The following is a 17783-nucleotide window of genomic DNA, read 5'->3' on the forward strand; positions in this document are numbered from 1 at the left end:
TCAAAAACCTAACGTTTCCTGGGATCCTATTCGTTACATTAGTTACATGGTTTTTGAGGTTATTCAGTTCAGCTCTGTCTTTATGTAAAATCCTGATTATTTGTTGAGCTGATTTTAATTCCGTTACTGCAAATTTTAGATAGTCCGTCAGTTTTTGACATTTCATACAAACAATTTCTTCACTATTTCTTCACTATCACAAAATTCTTGTATTGCTAAGCAAGAGGGGAAATCAAGAACATCAACTGCCACCATTTTGCATGTTCTCTTCATTATGAAGTGTGTAGAGAAGAAATCTGTACAGAGCAGCTGTTATGGGTTAGATGAATCATCATAAAAATATGCTGTTCTAAATCCTAATCAATATGGTTTTCAAAAAAAATTTATCGATAGACATTGCTGTTTGATCCCTTTTAAATACAATTTGTACTGCTTTAAATAATAAAGCTAAAGCTAAATGAATCTTTTGTGATCTTTTGACTGTGTCAGCCACAACATTCTTTTACACAAATTGGAAATATATGGAATTACAGGAGTTTCAAAGAACTTATATTCCCAATACTTAAGTGATAGATATCAGCATATGTTTTTGAAAGATAATTCAGCTCACTATAATTTAGTATCAAATTGGTCTAAAATTCAACGTGATGTTCCCCAAGGCTCTGTACTGGATCTTTTTTGATTTTACTCTATATCCATGATCTCCCCTTGGCCACTGGTGGATCAGCTACTCCCATTCTTTTTGCCGACAATACTAGTTTAATAGTTACGGATAAAAAAACTTGATATTCTAGATACTAAACTAAGTGCAAATCTTTGAACAGATTATAATTCAAATCAAATTGATTATCTGTCAATTTTTTAAAGACAAATTGTATGCAATTTATGATGAAAAATTCTGTATTAACTGAGACCTTACTTGTTTGTAATAATAATGTAATCTCTGAGGTTTCTCACTTAAAATATCTTGGTCTGGAAATGGATAGCACATTATCCTGGAGTTTACATATTGACAGTGTTTAAATGAATTAACCAGAGCTTGTTATATGATCAGATCAGTCAAACCTTACAGGACCTCATGTAGGGATCTTTTTAGACAGAGATTTTACCATTGAAATCTCAATATATTTTTTCAATCCTGTTGTTTCTTCTAAAGAATAGGAATCTTTTTATTACTAATTACAATAGGCATAATGTACAGACCAGACATTGTGAAAATTTATATTTTCCTGCTTCCTCTCTATCATTGTATCAAAATGGTGTTTACTGCACTGGTATTAAAATTTTAATAAATTACCAGTTGAATCAAAATAGCTTGTACAGATGTCTAAAATCTTTAAGAGTTCCTTAAAAAGATATCTGGTGTTTCACTGTTTTTACAAACTGTGGGAATTTTAAGGTATAAATGGTTAATATGTTCTTCATTTGCATTCAGTTTTTTGTAATCATGTTTGTGTTCTGTATGTTTTACATTATGTTGCCTAGACATATTCCAGTGATTAATTGGAACATATCCAGTGGTTTGTGAATATGCTTCTCAACCTGTCTCTGGATCTGCTTGAATTTGAAATAAATGAATATGAACATATGGGTTGGATGTAATGAGAAACAGCTACAGCAAAGAGAGCATATATTGCTTCATGTATGTGTTGTGTAGCCATGACTGACAGAAGATGTGATGCCTTTACAGAACTGTACAAATTCAGAGAAGGTTTTAGTGGGTCCATATGGTGAGACATACCCAGTAAGTCATGATGCAAACCAGGCCATGAATATAAAAGCTGAGGAAACCTCATACTCACAAGAGGAAGTGGATCCTGTGCATATAACAGTTCAGGAAGTAAAGGCTGAACCTAAGGTGAGCTGTATGTTTCTGTATGTCCACTGTTAGGCAGATGTCACAGATAGACAGGAATTCCAGTTGTCTCTCTCATCTCCATCTGTCTGTCTATGCACATGAAACAACTCCATTGTGCTGCTGGCTCGCCTTTGAAGCCTTTTTCTGAAGTGTCTCTAGACAGTTATAGTTTGTTGAATGTATGCTGCTTGTGATGTACCACTTCCATTTCCTTTTAAGCATTTCTTATGCAGATGAAATATTTTTTGTGTAAACTGAACTGTATATGAGAGAAATTCTATAGCAGCAAAAATCCTTAGGAAGTCACGGAACTGTTCACAGTTGGTTACTGGTACACTTGTTAGAACAAAGAATTTAAATTACTGGGACTCTTGTAAGCTAATTCCAGTGAACCCCACAAGGTTTCAAGGTTACAAAAGGTTCTGCACTCTCTTGCAACAGGAGTGATAAGAATTGTACTGTAGAGAGCTGAAGAAAAGTTCCCTGCTGTAAGAGAAAGGACTGTGAGTGTTTCGTGCTCATGTGCACAGACAAGAGTTTTATTGCTGTATTTCAGTTGTCTTGGCCAAAGAAACTAAATATTTTGTGACACGCTTCTGTTTGTTTGCATAATCCATGTGGGGAGTTCCTTACACTTAGGTGATAACAGTTTGGGGTATTATGCAGAAGAGCAATGAGTTCAAGGAGAGTGATGTGGCTAAGTCATGTAGTTTTGGACGGAAAATCTGAGAGAAGCAGACCAGTTGGGAGACCTAAGTGCAGAGGGAGAGATGCTGTTAAGATAGATTTTAAAGAAATAATTTGGAAGGGTTTGTACTGGGTCTGTTTGCCTTAGGATACAGAGCCATGCTGAGCATGTGTGATCACAGTAATGAGTCCTTTCTGGCTTTCTCAACATATCCTGTATGCATTCCTCTTCCCCATGCCTGCTATATGAGCTGCCCATCTCATCCTCCTGGACTTGATCATATATTTATGCTTGGTGAATGAAGGTTACAATCTGTGGAGCTCTTCATTATGATGTTTTTAGGTAACAGAAAAGCAGATATTTTCTGTACTGCCGCAGTGGCCGATAGTTTCTCGGGAAGGTCACTGAGCTATGAACCGTGTACTTTCTAGCGATCATGATAGCTGTAGAGAAGATCATCTGTACAAAACAGCTCTTATGGGTTAGATGTGATGAGAAACAGCCATAGCAAGGAGCGCATGTGCTGTTTAATGTGTGGTGTTGTGCATCCATTTCTGAGAAGGATGTGATGGTTTTTACAGAACTGTACAAATTTTGAGAAAGCTTTAGTGGGTCCGTATGGTGAGACATACACAACACCTCATGATGCAGATCAGGCCATGAATGTAAAGGCTGAGGCAGTCTCAGATGCAGAAGAGGAAGAGGATCCTGTCCCAATAACATTTCCAAAAATAAAGGCTGAACCTGAGGTGAGTTGTATGTGCACTGTTACAGGAAAAATCCGTCGCATTTTCCATGTCTGTCCAATCCACTGAGCAGTGCTTTGGTACTACATCATAGAGTTCCCAGGAGATATAAATGCTGAAGTTTATCATTTGTTTTCTGTCTCCCTTGCGGTCTGTATCCGTGTAATAACATAGAGGTGTCATTGTGTTGAGGATTTGTAACAGGATGACTAATGTTTCTCTAAAGGTTTGTGACAATGTGTGACATAGACATGTGATCCCAGTTGCTCTTTGTTTGAAGTAAATTTAATATGAAGAANATTTTTTTGTTGTTTTCTCTCAGATGGAAAGGTGACTAAACATTAAATAAGAGAATCTGTAAGAGGTGTAGAAAGCAATATTGAAGAATTGGCATTGGCAACACATCCTAAAATATAGATGCAATTGTGGTGAAGTGGAATATACACTGCATGTAATTAAACACATAAATAAGGCTATTAATGAACATCAAAGATAATTTATATATATACATGTAGATGGAGGATCTTACTTTTCTTGGCCGGTTCACAGTTCTGCCTTTCACAGCGACTGATGCACCACTGGCTGCAAGGCGCACACAAATGTTGCCAGTGAATCAGTATGCTTGTGTTCAGTAACGTGTGGAATGAAGTATACAATTCACAAGTCACAGAAGATGTTGAAAATGCTGTCTCCCTACACGTAGGCATTCCTTGCGCCAGCAGAAAGGGTTCTGATTAACCCTTAAATTTGTTGTGCAGGAATATTTGCAATTTCCCTATGAATAGTTTTTTTTTAGCTCATCCATATGGGGTTTACTGTTTTAAACTTTGTCCTGCTAAGAAAGAGAAGAAAATATAAGAAATAAGGTCGGGTGAATGTGCCTGCCAAATACTCGTGCTGATATTTCTGTCCCCGAAAGTACCAGTCAAAGCCTGCATAGACATAAATGCAACATGGGCAGCAGCTGAGTCTTTCTGAAACCAGCCATAGATTATCTCTTCTTTTGTAACTCTCGAAAGAATTGTCGGAGAATGATCTGTATATATCTTTCACAATTAATTGTTCTGTTAAAGGAATGCTGGTAGAGCAATCATCTTTACCCTTACAGCATACCAGACTTCATGGGTTAGATGTGGATTCTGTGAATTCCAGTACCAGTAATTTCTCGTATGTATGTGTCACTGTAAGTGAACCCATGCTTCATCAGAAAAGAATGTCAGTTGTGGATCAGTCTCATTGTCAATCGTATGCTGTAGAAACCAACTGCAAAAATGAATTTAGAATATTGTTTATTAGTCCTGCTAGCATTTATATTTATATTCGTACAGCACGTTTTGGAAGCTGGATATACATTTGGCACAATGGACCAGACCATGAATGTACGAGGCTCATCCACAAAGTAAGTTTCCCTGGGGCCGTTTGCAGAAACAAAACACAATTTCATGGAAATATTTATTGCAACAGATACAGCAAGTGTTCAGCTATTTTTCAACATAATCACCACTGGAATTGAGACATTTGTGATACCGTGGGACCAAATTTTGAATACCTGTGTCATAGAAGTCTGCCGCCTGGGATTGGAGCCACTGTGTGACAACCATCTCTGCCTCTGTCATTCTCAAAATGCTGACGCTCACCGGACGAGAATTTCTTGAGGTGTATGAAAAGATGGAAATCACTGGAAGCGAGGTCCAGGCTGTAGGGTGGATGATTAAACACCTCCCAGCTGAACTCCTGCAGGAGACTTGCTGTCCGTTGAGCCGTGTGTGGCCTAGTGTTATCGTGCAGGAAGACAATACCGGCATTAAGGATCCCGCGCCGCTTGTTCTGAATGGCCCGTCGCAATTTCTGCAGTGTTTCACAGTAACGCTCAGCATTCACCGTCTCACCTCTGGTCAGGAAGTCGACGTGGAGATTGCCCCATCTGTCCCAGAATACCATGCACATCACTTTCCGTGCCGACATCTGCTTGAATTTCATCTTACAGGGAGATCCACTGTGACGCCAATGCATTGACTGCTACTTGGTTTCTGGGGTAATGTGTGCAATCCACTATGAGACATAACAAAGAAAGGTCTACAAATGAACGATACATTTACAGAAATACATAATCCCATATTAGACATTCTAGTAAAATCACGCCAAACAACCACACCCCTTCCCCATCTTTCCAACTGCTGACAGTATCGACCCCCTACCTCATACCACTCGACTCTACAAACATACCCACATATACAGATACCCCCCAAGCAAATAGTCTAGGCCGAACCACTACAGCATAGCAACAACATCAACACAGGGAGCAGCCCCTACACATATACAGACACCCCCAAGCAAGTAGTCGAGACCGAACCGCTGCAGCATGGTGACAGCACCAACACAGGAAGCAGCCCCTACACATATACAGACCCTCCTCAAGCAAGTAGTCTAGACCGAACCGCTACAGCATAGCGACAGCCTGTACACATATCACCATAAGGAAATCAAATATACATAAGTACATATACTTAATAACATGTTTAATAACAACACACTCACAAGCTTCTCTGTATAATAATTAAAAAGCTTTTACAGATCATTCTGAATAAACACCCTGTTGGGTGAGATACAGAGTAATGAGCATAAGTTCCACAAGAGGATATAGTAAGGTCAAGACCACATGACCTACCTCATGTGAGAAAATGCCGATACGCAAGCGCACCACACTGTTGTCGCTTCTACCACTAAAAAATCACGTCAACACGTAATGGTCACAAAGCTTTAAAGAGCTATCACAAAATATTTCATTTCCATTATAGTACAGTTATAATTTTTATGTTTTAATCTTTAGTTGATAATTTATAAATTCTGTTGTCTGAGTATTTTAAAATATTAACTGAAAGACTCATTTTATGCATTTAAAACATTCAAGTGCACAATAAGGATCCTTATTGAAAAATTGGTTACAATTTGTTAAATGCAATTCAGCAACTGAGTCTGGTATTGTACGCCTGTTGATAACCCACTATAAGGGTAGAAACATGTAGCATCAATAAAACCAAATGTTGATACGATGGTGTCTACTTTGCTTTAAATATAGAATTTTGTTGTGTAGAGTGCATACTTCTGTATACTTTGATGTACATCTGGAAGTAGTGACCATTTTCTGGTCAAAGCCAAATGTTTATACTATCAAGGAATCTTGTGTGGCAACCTAGGAGATGACTCATATGGATTTGCTCATGGTATCAGGGTGGACATGTCTATTGAACTGATGCTATGCTGTTGCATCTTTTTGAGGTCTTTTATATATCGTCACGTGTAGGGGGTTTTGCTGGGCCATATACAGCCTTTCTTAATATCATTTTAGCTCAGCCTTTATTGTTATTTCATTTTAGGAGCCTTTCCACTATTAAATAGATGCCTGTCCAGCCTTACAAATGCATAATTTTATTTAATATTGTAGTTTGTTAAACAGTGGCAATTCGGCTTAACTTCTGTTGAATCAGAAACCTCCATACATGCTGATGGACTCAGGTACACACCACACAAGGGGTGTGCGCTCCCTCTCTCTATCCCTCCCTCCCCTCTCTGTCACCACTCTCATGCCTACCGATTTAACATCTCACTGTATTGGGACTTCAAACTTATATCTCTTCCTATTACGATTTTTCACATTATTTACTCTCATTTTCCAGGGTAATTTGAATGAACTTCAACTCATACATGGTGAGGAGCGACGATATTCCTGTGATGAGTGTGGTGATTCATTCAGTCAAGAGCAAATTCTGATAGCACATCAACACATACATAGTGGGGAGCAGCCATTTTGTTGCATCATGTGTAATAAGTCATTTAGTCAGCAGAGTCTTCTGAAGAAACATCAGCGCATACATAGTGGCAAAAAGCCATTTTGCTGTGATGTATGTAATAAGTCATTTAGTCAGCAGAGTCATCTGAAGACACATCAGCGCATACATAGTGGCGAAAAGCCATTTTGCTGTGATGTATGTAATAAGTCATTTAGTCAGCAGAGTAATCTGAAGAGACATCAGCGCATACATAGTGACGAAAAGCCATTTTGGTGTGATGTATGTAATAAGTCATTTAGTCAGCAGAGTCATCTGAAGACACATCAAGGCATACATAGTGGGGGGAAGACATTTTGTTGTGATGTATGTAATAAGTCATTTAGTCAGCAGAGTCATATGAAGGTACATCAGTGCAAACATAGTGATGAAAAGCCATTTTGCTGTGATGTATGTAATAAGTCATTCATTTTGAAGAGTGATCTGAAGAGGCATATGTTCGTACATAGTGGGGAAAAGCCATTTTGCTGTGATGTATGCAGTAAGTCATTCATTTTGAAGAGTGATCTGAAGAAGCATATGTTCATACATACTGGGGAAAAGCCATTTTGCTGTGATGTATGTAATAAGTCATTTAGTCAGAAGAGTAATCTGAAGACACATCAGCACATACATAGTGGCGAAAAGCCATTTTGCTGTGATGTATGTAATAAGTCATTCGGTGATCCGAGTAATCTGAACAGACATCAGCTCATACATAGTGGAGAGAAGCCACTCTGTTGTAATGTATGTAATAAGTCATTTAGTGAACAGAGACTTCTGAAGAAACATCAGCTCATACATAGTGGAGAGAAGCCATTTTGCTGTGATGTATGTAATAAGTCATTTAGTCAGCAGAGTACTCTGAAGGCACATCAGCACATACATAGTGGGGAGAAGCCATTTTGTTGTGATGTATGTAATAAGTCATTTAGTCAGCAGGGTAATTTGAAGAAACATCAGCGCATACATAGTGACGAAAAGCCATATTGCTGTGATGTATGTAATAAGTCGTTCGGTGATCAGAGTAATCTGAAGACACATCTGCGCGTACATAGTGGGAAAAAGCCATTTTGCTGTAATGTATGTAATAAGTCATTCAGTCTGTGGAGCCATCTGAAGAAGCATCAGTGCATACATAGTAGGGAGCATCCATTTAGTTGTATGTAATAAGTAGGGCCCGGATCTTTGTGCGCTAAAAACACTTAAAATATGAACCAAATATGTGCTAAAAAGTGGGAAAATGTGCACCAAAAATAAAACAATATGCACTTAAGAAACAGGTCACTTTATTCAGACTCACCTATTTACATGTATCATTCACTGGAGAAAGTAGCATCACAATAGGCAACTACAAGTCTTTCAGTGTTTTCTGGAGACAAACTGCGACTGTTGTCTGTCAAAATGAGTTTATAGGCTGAGAATGATCTTTCTACATCAACTGACGTGACTGGTGAAACATGAAAAGGTCTTGAAGACCGAAATTTGGTTCTTGGGTGGGAAGTACCAACTCAAAGAGACTATCACAAATATATCAAATGAATATGTATATATGTTAAATAACAAATACAAATACAACCTAAGTGCCTGGAGGTAATAAGCCTCCGACAATCACAGTCATACCGACCAGAAAAGGTGAACTGACTGCACAGTTCAGGGTCCCACAACAGAATGGATCACTCGCGTTGGACCTCAGCCGACGGGAACCAGGAAGTGGAACATTGGAAGGGGTAAGTAGTAAGAAATGGGGTGGGGGGATGCCCTCTGATGTAACGTAGACCCGGCGTTACACTGGACAGTATTTATACACTGGCGCTGAAGGTTCGGAACATTCATCTGGCCAAGCTACCCTAATTCCACTCAAGTACTGACTAACTGACTGAATCTTCTTTTTAGTCATGGGTTTGATTTCAACACATTTTCTAACTTGAATTTAATCTTCTCTCCAATTTCGCCTGGAGCGGAATTCAGTGAACAAGTTGCTTTCTGAACGAGTTCAAGTGAGTCGTGAAGGAGTGCACCACAAGATTCTAAGCTCTCAATGGCTTTTGAAACTGTAGAAAAATGTGCATGGATAAAATTCACATTTTGATAAACAGTATCATTTCCAAACACCACTTTTGCTTCATGGACACATGCATACTCATCTTCAAGTTTTGTAACCACTTCTTTTACTTGATTGAAATTCTCTTGATAAAATGAAACTGTGGATATCCATGTCCCCCACCTAGTTAGTACAGGTTCAGGTGGCAGAGGAACCTGAGGTAGGCAATTTTTGTAGAACTGGACACGAGCTGGTGCTTTCAGAAACAGTTTTTTCCCACTTGCAATTAAATCATTAACAGCTGGAAACTGTGCGTGTATTCTTTCTGCAGTACAGTGTAATCCGTGCGCTAAACAGGTTAAATGTATAAGATTTGGATAAAATACTTGTAAGGCCTCTGCTGCTTTCAACATATAGGAAGCTGCACCTGTGAGTAATACAAGCACCTTACAACAATTATTCTCAATTTCAGATGGCCATAGTAGTCTCAGAGAATCATTCACAAATCTTGCTATTGTGCTATGGTTGGTTTTCTCTAGTACTCTGCAAGCAAGAAGATGAGGGTTGCTGGGTTCATCTGGATGTTGCTTATCAAATACGAAATTTGCTATATATCAGCCACATAAATTGGTTGTGTCATCCACCGATATCCAGACACGGTTCCCTCCGATGTCAGAATGGGTTGACTCCAGAGTAGATTCATACAGCAAAGGTAGATAATTTTTCTAAGAGTTGATTCATTTGGGATTTTTTTAATTACACAGTATTTCTCCAGAAATGATCACAGAACTGGATTGCTTAATTTATTCAATGGAATGTTGCTGCATACTAAAGCCTTACAAAGATCAGCTGATAATCTATTAACATAGGATTTGGGTTTGACCTGTGTAAGAAGTAGTTGTTGTGGTGTGCTGTTCTTCTTCCCCTTATTTGTCGCAACATGTGCAGTCGTTCTTGAGTGTTGTTCAAGTTGAAATTTCTTTTCACATTTTACTTCCTTTGCTCACACTTGACAGTACACGACGACACCGTCTGTTGAATAGTCACTATTACTCGACACCCACCGAATTTTTAAATATCTACTGCTATACTTTTCTATAGGCATTTTCAGTACACAAACACTTTTTTGACGCAGACTATTAAAGTAAAGAGTAACACGTTAACTGAAGAGACTTCTCTCGAGACCAACCCTGTGATGCTACTGTCTGCTGTGATGGTCAAAGAAATGCAGGAAAATCCCACCCCCTCCCTTTTGAAATAGCCAAGCTACCTGTTTGTATTGTAAGTGGTAAAAGTGCCATTACTCAGAGTTGAGAATAGCAACTGGCAAGGGATGTCCAAAACACGGGCAAAACCGATTTTGTGAGCTGTGTCCCTTGACCCTGTGGGTAAAGAACCCCGTTCTTTTACCCACTTTGACCCATGAATCCCTCTTCTATATGGGTAAGGGACAGGCTCATAAGAAACGACTTGCTTGTAGTGTGATGCACTATGCCTCCCTAAGATTGAGTAAGGGATCTCGGGGGAGGAAAACCACAGTCGGCACAATGGGCCAGGCTGGACGGATCCGCTAGTCAGAAACTGGTATGGATCGTTTGGCACAAGTATACATAAACAACTGGCGTTCTCAAACATATAAATAAATATATATTGATAACATGTGTATACAAATGGACTCCGCCTGAAGGGCAGTGACCGGTCAGAACATGTGATAAATGAGTGATACAGAACTACGCTGTGCCTAGCAGCACAGAAAGTCAAGTCAGCTACGCCTCATGGCGTCTTTCTACTTCTCCAGTACAACCATGTACTTAGGCAAGCCTTGAGGGCACAAGGAAATATAAACAGCTTACATACACGGCTGAGGGGTGATCCGCTGTTCAGTACAACCTTAGACAAAATCAAAATTACCGTACGCCACACGGCGTCAATACTCAAACCAAAATGCGCCTCGCGGCGTATATTACCTTAGTAAGTCACTTACTTGAATATACAAGCTTAAAGATTCACCCCACGACTGATCCACCCTTGACCATGTTGTGAGGGCACTCTTCCCCCTTCGATCAGTGCTGCAGGCCGAAACCAAATTTCCAACACAGTGAATTCAACTTTCCAAAACCAAATTTAGATGCAGCGGTGTTTCCAAGGGAAGGTCAACGGGAAGAGAGGAAGATACATTCACTTGTACTACTGAGGAAACCTCTGTCTAAGTCCAGGAGGGGGGGAGACAAGGCAGCTGACCTGACGTCAGCCAAGACGTTAATCGGAAAGAAAGGGAGCGGCTCGCATCCTGGCGTTTGGGGGGGGGGACTCCAAGGAAATTAACGAAGAAGAACCGCTGCACGGTTCATTTGTTAGGGAACATTGAAATTATCCTTAATTCCAAACATGTATGCAGAAATATGCTCTTACGTTTAGAATATGCAATAACGACCAGAAACCCTCAAAATATGCATTTGCATATGCGCATATGCATTTTCAAAAAATCCGGGCCATAGTAATAAGTCATTCAGTACACAGAGCCATCTGAAGAAACTTCTGTGCATACATGTTGATGTATGTAGTAAATCATAAGAGCAGTAGAGATGGGTTTAGACTAAAGGAAGAGTATGTGACTTGTAGCATGCCACAGTTTTTCATGTTGTAAGTAAGACAGTTTTGCTGTGTGGCATGCTTCAATTTTGTAGAATGCTACAATATATTGGCGTTGATTATTGTTGCTAACCTTTCTAACTTACGGGAAATGAACTTAGTCCCATGGTACAAAACATCTGTGCAAATGAGTTCCATTTGATTTTGACTGCTGAATGTGCACATGCCGTCTTTTTGAGTGGAAACAGATATGACATGACATTCGCCTACAGTTATGATGTTAATTCAGCACTGGAAGCTAACAAATAGTAGAATGTAGTCACTGAAACGGATCGACAGCTTATACACATAATTCAGCAGCATCATATGCTTTTTGCTGTATGTTATCTGTGTTCTTCTGCCATTACATGTGATTGAATTCATTGATCAGTTAGTTTCAGATTGATATATCACTTGGATTGAGTATATTGAGGTAGATATTATGGATTGGTCAGATGAATACAAACTACGCTGTTTTGTACATTGCAGACGAGATATCCGTTTGCAGGATACTTGGTATATTGATTATAAAAAGAAAGTTCAATAAAGGTGGGTTGATTCTGCTTCTGGAGAAATGAAGTAGTACAGAGAATTTAATTGAAAGGATCAAGAAAGAATTGCTTACATCTTTTCATTGTGAATATCAGCAGAGAAACTGAGTGGTCTGTCATGAGATCAAAAATGAAAGTGATTTGGCACTGAGGCACTCCTTTTTGCTTTAGGTCTCCTTTGCCTTAGAGGGAAAGAGTCAACTGAAAATTGTGAAATATTCTGTAATAAAATTAGGCAGTGTGATTAATATTATTAATTGGAATTCAGATGTTTCATGTTGTGGAATGACACAAGAGGAATAGCTTTTAAATGTACTTAAATTCAGTGCAGTTATGCCCCTCCTTCCATACCTGTTTTCTTCACTGCCTGAATGAACTGCATCATAACTGAAGCTAATTCTTGGTCACCCTGAGCAAGTGATCTCTGATTACTGACACTTCTCTTGCCGAGGAACTCTTTACTTCATTTTGCCTAAGATGTACCATGCAGTCATCCCTCAATAACTTTGCATCGGCAGAGCTCTTCCTCATGTGTCACCACACGTTGGCTGTCGCTACATCACCAGAACTGATCTTGCTCCATGGTCCTGGAATATGTGTTCCATTTTGTGTGTCTTCACAATATAAAGTAGTGGGCAGCGCACGAATGTATTTGCATGTTGCAGTTGTCCTCAGAAAAGTGTGAAGGTAGGCTGATGCTGTGTATTCTTTATGTTTAAAGAAGGGAATATGGAGTTAAATCATCTGGCTCAGGATAGGGACCAGTGTCTGGCTGTGAATGCTAATGAACCCTTGCATTCCATAACATGTTGGTAATAGATTATAGCTGAGCTGAAAAGGTGCAGCTGTGCGAAGTTGGTTAATATTTGGCAATAGAACTTCTGACTTGAGTGTTTGGAACTGGAATTTGGTGTTGATTCCATCCTGCTGAAGCAACCCAAATGTATCGCCAATGGTCAGTATGTCTGGGTTCTCCTGTTATATACATTGGGGCAGTACAGTATGCTGTGTATATATACATGAGGGCAGTGATGTGCATCCAGCCAGTCAGTTTAACAAACCCTGTATTCCCACCAGAGTGAAGCAAAGCCTGTCTTCTTCCAAGAAATGTATGTTTACAGCATGTGTTTTTCAGTTTACTAATATGTAAATAACTCCAGGGAGCTGAGTTAGTAATCATCAATGGAAGTTCTTATTTTTGAGACCTCTCATCCCACTAGCTCAGAAACTGTTTTAATGTATATAAATTTTACACCACATTGTGAGCACATGCTGTGCGCAGCGAAATAGCTGCTTGGTGTAGCTGATACAGCAGAGGGACTGACATGCAGAGCCATGTGGAAAGGATGGATGATGACGAGACAAAAGTACAGACCTCGGAGAATAAGAAATGTGAACAAGAAAGATGGGCAGAATAACTGAGACTCTGAATGTGACATAGAAGCCTGTACTTTAACTGAAGGAGAAGAAAAAAATGTTTCTGACTTACGCTTCATTCACCAACATTCAGAATTTAAAATTGATATTGTATATCACTTAGAATCACTTGCTGGGTTTTTGGATTGTGTTCATTGTCTGGTGTTCAAAAAACAAGAGAATGTACCATTTCAGGAACTGAGTCTGTTTTGGTCCTCTCTTAAGGGAGGGGGGCACAACTACTCTGCTGGGTCCATTAGAAAAGACTCATTCTAGCAGGACAATGGACAAAGTCCAATGAGTGTTCTTGCGAGCGTGTGTTATTTAGGGTTTATTTTACGATGCTCTTAGTATTTTAGGTTACATAGCATCAGTTGGAATACTGCTTGATAAGGTGAACTTGGAATGATTTTAAACAAAGCAGTCGTGACATTTTTCCCTGCAACAAGTAAAGAATAACCCGGAAAGTGTAATTCGGTACAACCGGTATCCCCACCAATAATCGACTCGAGCATTTGGATGTGAGTATAGAGAGCAACTGCTGCACAAATATACTCGTCACATCATCAAATTGTTTCATGTCTGTAATGTTCATTGTTGAATTCGATGATAATGAAGTCTGGTTGTGCTGTGTGTGTACCTGTATGTTGGTAATTAATGGAATACTGAGGTAATGTGAACACAGTATAGTCTCCTCCTGCGGCGACTATTCTCCAACTACTACCACCACTCCCTCCTTAAGGCCAGCTCGTATCGAGCAGTACACTGCTTTGGTGCCAGTAGATCTAGATGTTTCACCCTTATCCAAAGGCTTTCTCTCTCTACAGTGCGGGCCATAACTCCTGGAGTGGCCGGAGCTCCCACATCTGCAGCTCTTACACAGTATGCAGCCAATCAATCCACGGTGAATACCCGGGTGACAGACCTCAGCTAATTACACCATAAATGAAACCGCTTTACAGCATCCATTACTTCTTAAAATATTCCATAAATATTCCAGAGCGTCCAAAAAGAAATTCTCCAGGTCTTATAATTTTGCAAAATGTTGCATCATGTTACGCAAATTTCTACATAGCATCTACCTCGTGAGTTTATTTCGTCACATTGCATCCTACCCACTTGGATAATGTGTAATTGTGATGAAAGAGTTATTATTCAAAAGTGATCAAATTAAGATATATACAAAGGGTACTTATACAAAATAACTCATAGTGGAGAGGGCACCCTCAGCTCCTCACTGGGACTAATTCTCTGATATAAGCAAAGCCAATGACCCTTAACTTCTTGTTCATTCTGCATCCCAGTGGTTTTCTTTTTCCGTTTTAAAGTTATCCAACCACAAGACATAAAGCTCCTCTTCATCCAAGACCATTTTATTCTTACACTCATTAATGTAAGTACTGTTCATAAGAACATAAAAAAGACACAATTTTGGTATGTAAGTATGTCCCAAAACTCATGGTGGTGTTTCAAAATATTGTAACATGCATAGCTAGGCAATGGCGCGAGAAACATCTCGCGTAAGCTCACTCAACAAAAGGGCGAATATTTACAGCTGTTTCTAGGTAAAAGCGAGCGCAACAATGGACTAGCGACGTAGCTATCACGTGACTGCCTTGCCGGCTTCAAAAAAATGATGGTCAAGTGGAAAGCCGATGGAGAAAAATGGAATGCTGAACGGAAAGCCGACCAAGAAGAAGTGGCGGCAGGGCTGGAAGCCATTCGCGACAAGAGAGACACAAACCAGATGAGACTGGAACCCGAAATGGAACATCAAGAGAGGGTCATGAGGAGTGCTCAAAAACAGACAATGCCCTTCAAAATAACGACGGAAGCACATCTGGAATGAGAGGAGCCAACCTCAGCGGACATGAAGCCCTGGCACGAAGCGACGGAGGCAGATACAGAGAAGACTGAGCCCGATCCAGGAATGACGCGGTCCGTAGTGGAGCATCAAGAAGTCCCCAAGGGAGAAACCGCAGTGATACCGGTCGCAGGACTGGGGAAGAGGCGTAGGGACAAGAATCTGGCCGCGGAGCGCCTCCAGAGTGGCACGAGTCAGGAGAGGCATCATCAGAAAGGATTATACCAAGGTCAAGGTTAAGCGAGCAACCCAGAGAGTGGGGCCGCTCAGAAGAATTTATGGACGCACCATGAAACAGAAAGAGCAACAAAGGATCTAGGCGGCAAGCGGCCGCTGTACTCGAGAAAGAAGAGGGCAACCGCGATGGGCATCAGAGAGTGGAGCTCAAAGCAACTATCAACTCTGGGAAGAAGACCCTAGAGCTGGAATTCATGAAACGAACAAACGGGATGTTCAGCGGTTTTCATAAAATGAGGAAATGAGCCTTGTAGAGAGGTCGCCCCCCCCCCTCCGAAGTGGAAAAGGGGACTGCATACTGTGTAAGAGCCGCAGATGTAATGGAGTAATGGCCCGCACTGTAGAGAGAGGCAGCCTTTGCATGAGGGTGACACATCTGGGTCTACTGGCACCTAAGCACGAGGTGATTCAATGTTGACAATGAAAATTTTCCCATGTATTAACAGAAACAGTGGGGGAAATGATACAGCTGAACACTAAAGGAACATTGGACACTGTGCTTGTGAGTTAGGTTAGGTTAGTTTGATATATGTTCTCATTCATTTTATCAATGTCAGTTTGGTTAGTATTTTATAGTTATGGCTTGATAAAATTTATTATTATTATTAACTCTGACTTTACATATGAATGCCTGTCAGTAACTCCATACTGTAGATTAAATGATGATAATTTTCTCTGTGAAGCAATGTTGACCATTCAGATGGTTTACAAGGCTCAGTATAAGCTCAGGCTGTAGGTCACTGGGCTATATGTCTGGTATGGTGAGGGTGAAATTGTCACTCTACTTAATTAAGCACTATAAAGGAATGGGGCAGTGGAAATATAGCTTCACACATTCTTAACATTGGTACTAGATCAAATAGGGTGGGGGGTCATTCTCATGCCCCATCCATTTTAATTGTAGTGAAAGAACTCCCATGTTCCCATCAGATAGGTTCAGTGGGCCTAACAGCTTGTCTGGATGTGATGAAAATATTTCCACCTGTTCCATGAACAAAACATTAATTTCTGATTGGCCAACCTGCAGTCTAGTTACTGTAGTGACAGGTATCACTGGTTCAGGTCATGACTGCTACTTCAGATAGTTTTTTGAGTCTCTTATCATTAGCTGGAGACATAGAGATTCTCATTTAATATTGTTATAGGGGAGGGGAGAAAGAATTAGAAGAGAAAGTTAATATGGATCACATTACAATCTGAAAATATTGGCTTTTTATAATTTGAATATCAAAGTACACACTGTTGACTTGTGAATGTCATTTACTCCACAGCACAAATAAAATTATTTTCTCTCTGAAGGAATGCCAAAAATTCAAATTGTTTATAATGCTCTATGTGATACATAAAAGCAAGGTGTTGGAGAAATGCTTGGAAACAAAATGCAAGCACACCCAACAGCATACCACCTCAGAAAGAGAGCAGTTGTTAAGGAAATGCATTACTACAGAGCCAGGTAGCTCAGACAGTATGGTAACTAGGCTGCAACCTGAACAAGTGGAAAATTCTGGATTTGATTCTCAGGAGTGGCAGTGACTTCTCTATAACGGCATACCGCCTCCAGCTTCAAGGTCAGACAGAAAGCCTACTAGCCATAAAGATTTGTCAGCATGTTTCTAACAGACAGTAGTCATCCCAGCGCCCAGTACTTTTCATAATCACCGCACTGAAAACCTCAGAGGTCTCAGATTGTTGTCAGCATAGTAGACTCTCCAACTAGGTACCTCCTGAAAGCAAATCACATTTCATTACAGGAGTGAATAGTAAGTTCTCCGACAGACGTCCAAACCACCTACCTCTCGAAAACAAAGCACATTAATAATTTCAGGAATGTAGACCCACTCGGTATATATCTTTCTAGCCACCGCGTTAATTCCACGACAATGGATGATCTGTAAAGAAGCTGTGTTATATGATGGAATTA

The 17783-nt window shown here is 40.0% G+C and overlaps 1 long non-coding RNA gene across 1 annotated transcript; it reads right to left on the reverse strand.

Annotated features, from left to right (window-relative positions):
* Positions 1–12147: 12147 nt before the first annotated feature.
* LOC117283170 lies at positions 12148–17738 on the reverse strand. The gene is made up of 2 exons (XR_004514182.1): positions 17656–17738; positions 12148–17586 (listed from the first exon to the last, which is right to left on the reverse strand). It is a non-coding gene; the product is annotated as an uncharacterized LOC117283170 (long non-coding RNA).
* Between the last annotated feature and the right edge of the window lie 45 nt (positions 17739–17783).

The sequence above is a fragment of the Cryptotermes secundus genome, unplaced genomic scaffold (genome assembly GCF_002891405.2).
Source record: "Cryptotermes secundus unplaced genomic scaffold, Csec_1.0 scaffold526, whole genome shotgun sequence".
In the NCBI taxonomy this organism is placed as follows: Eukaryota; Metazoa; Arthropoda; class Insecta; order Blattodea; family Kalotermitidae; genus Cryptotermes; species Cryptotermes secundus.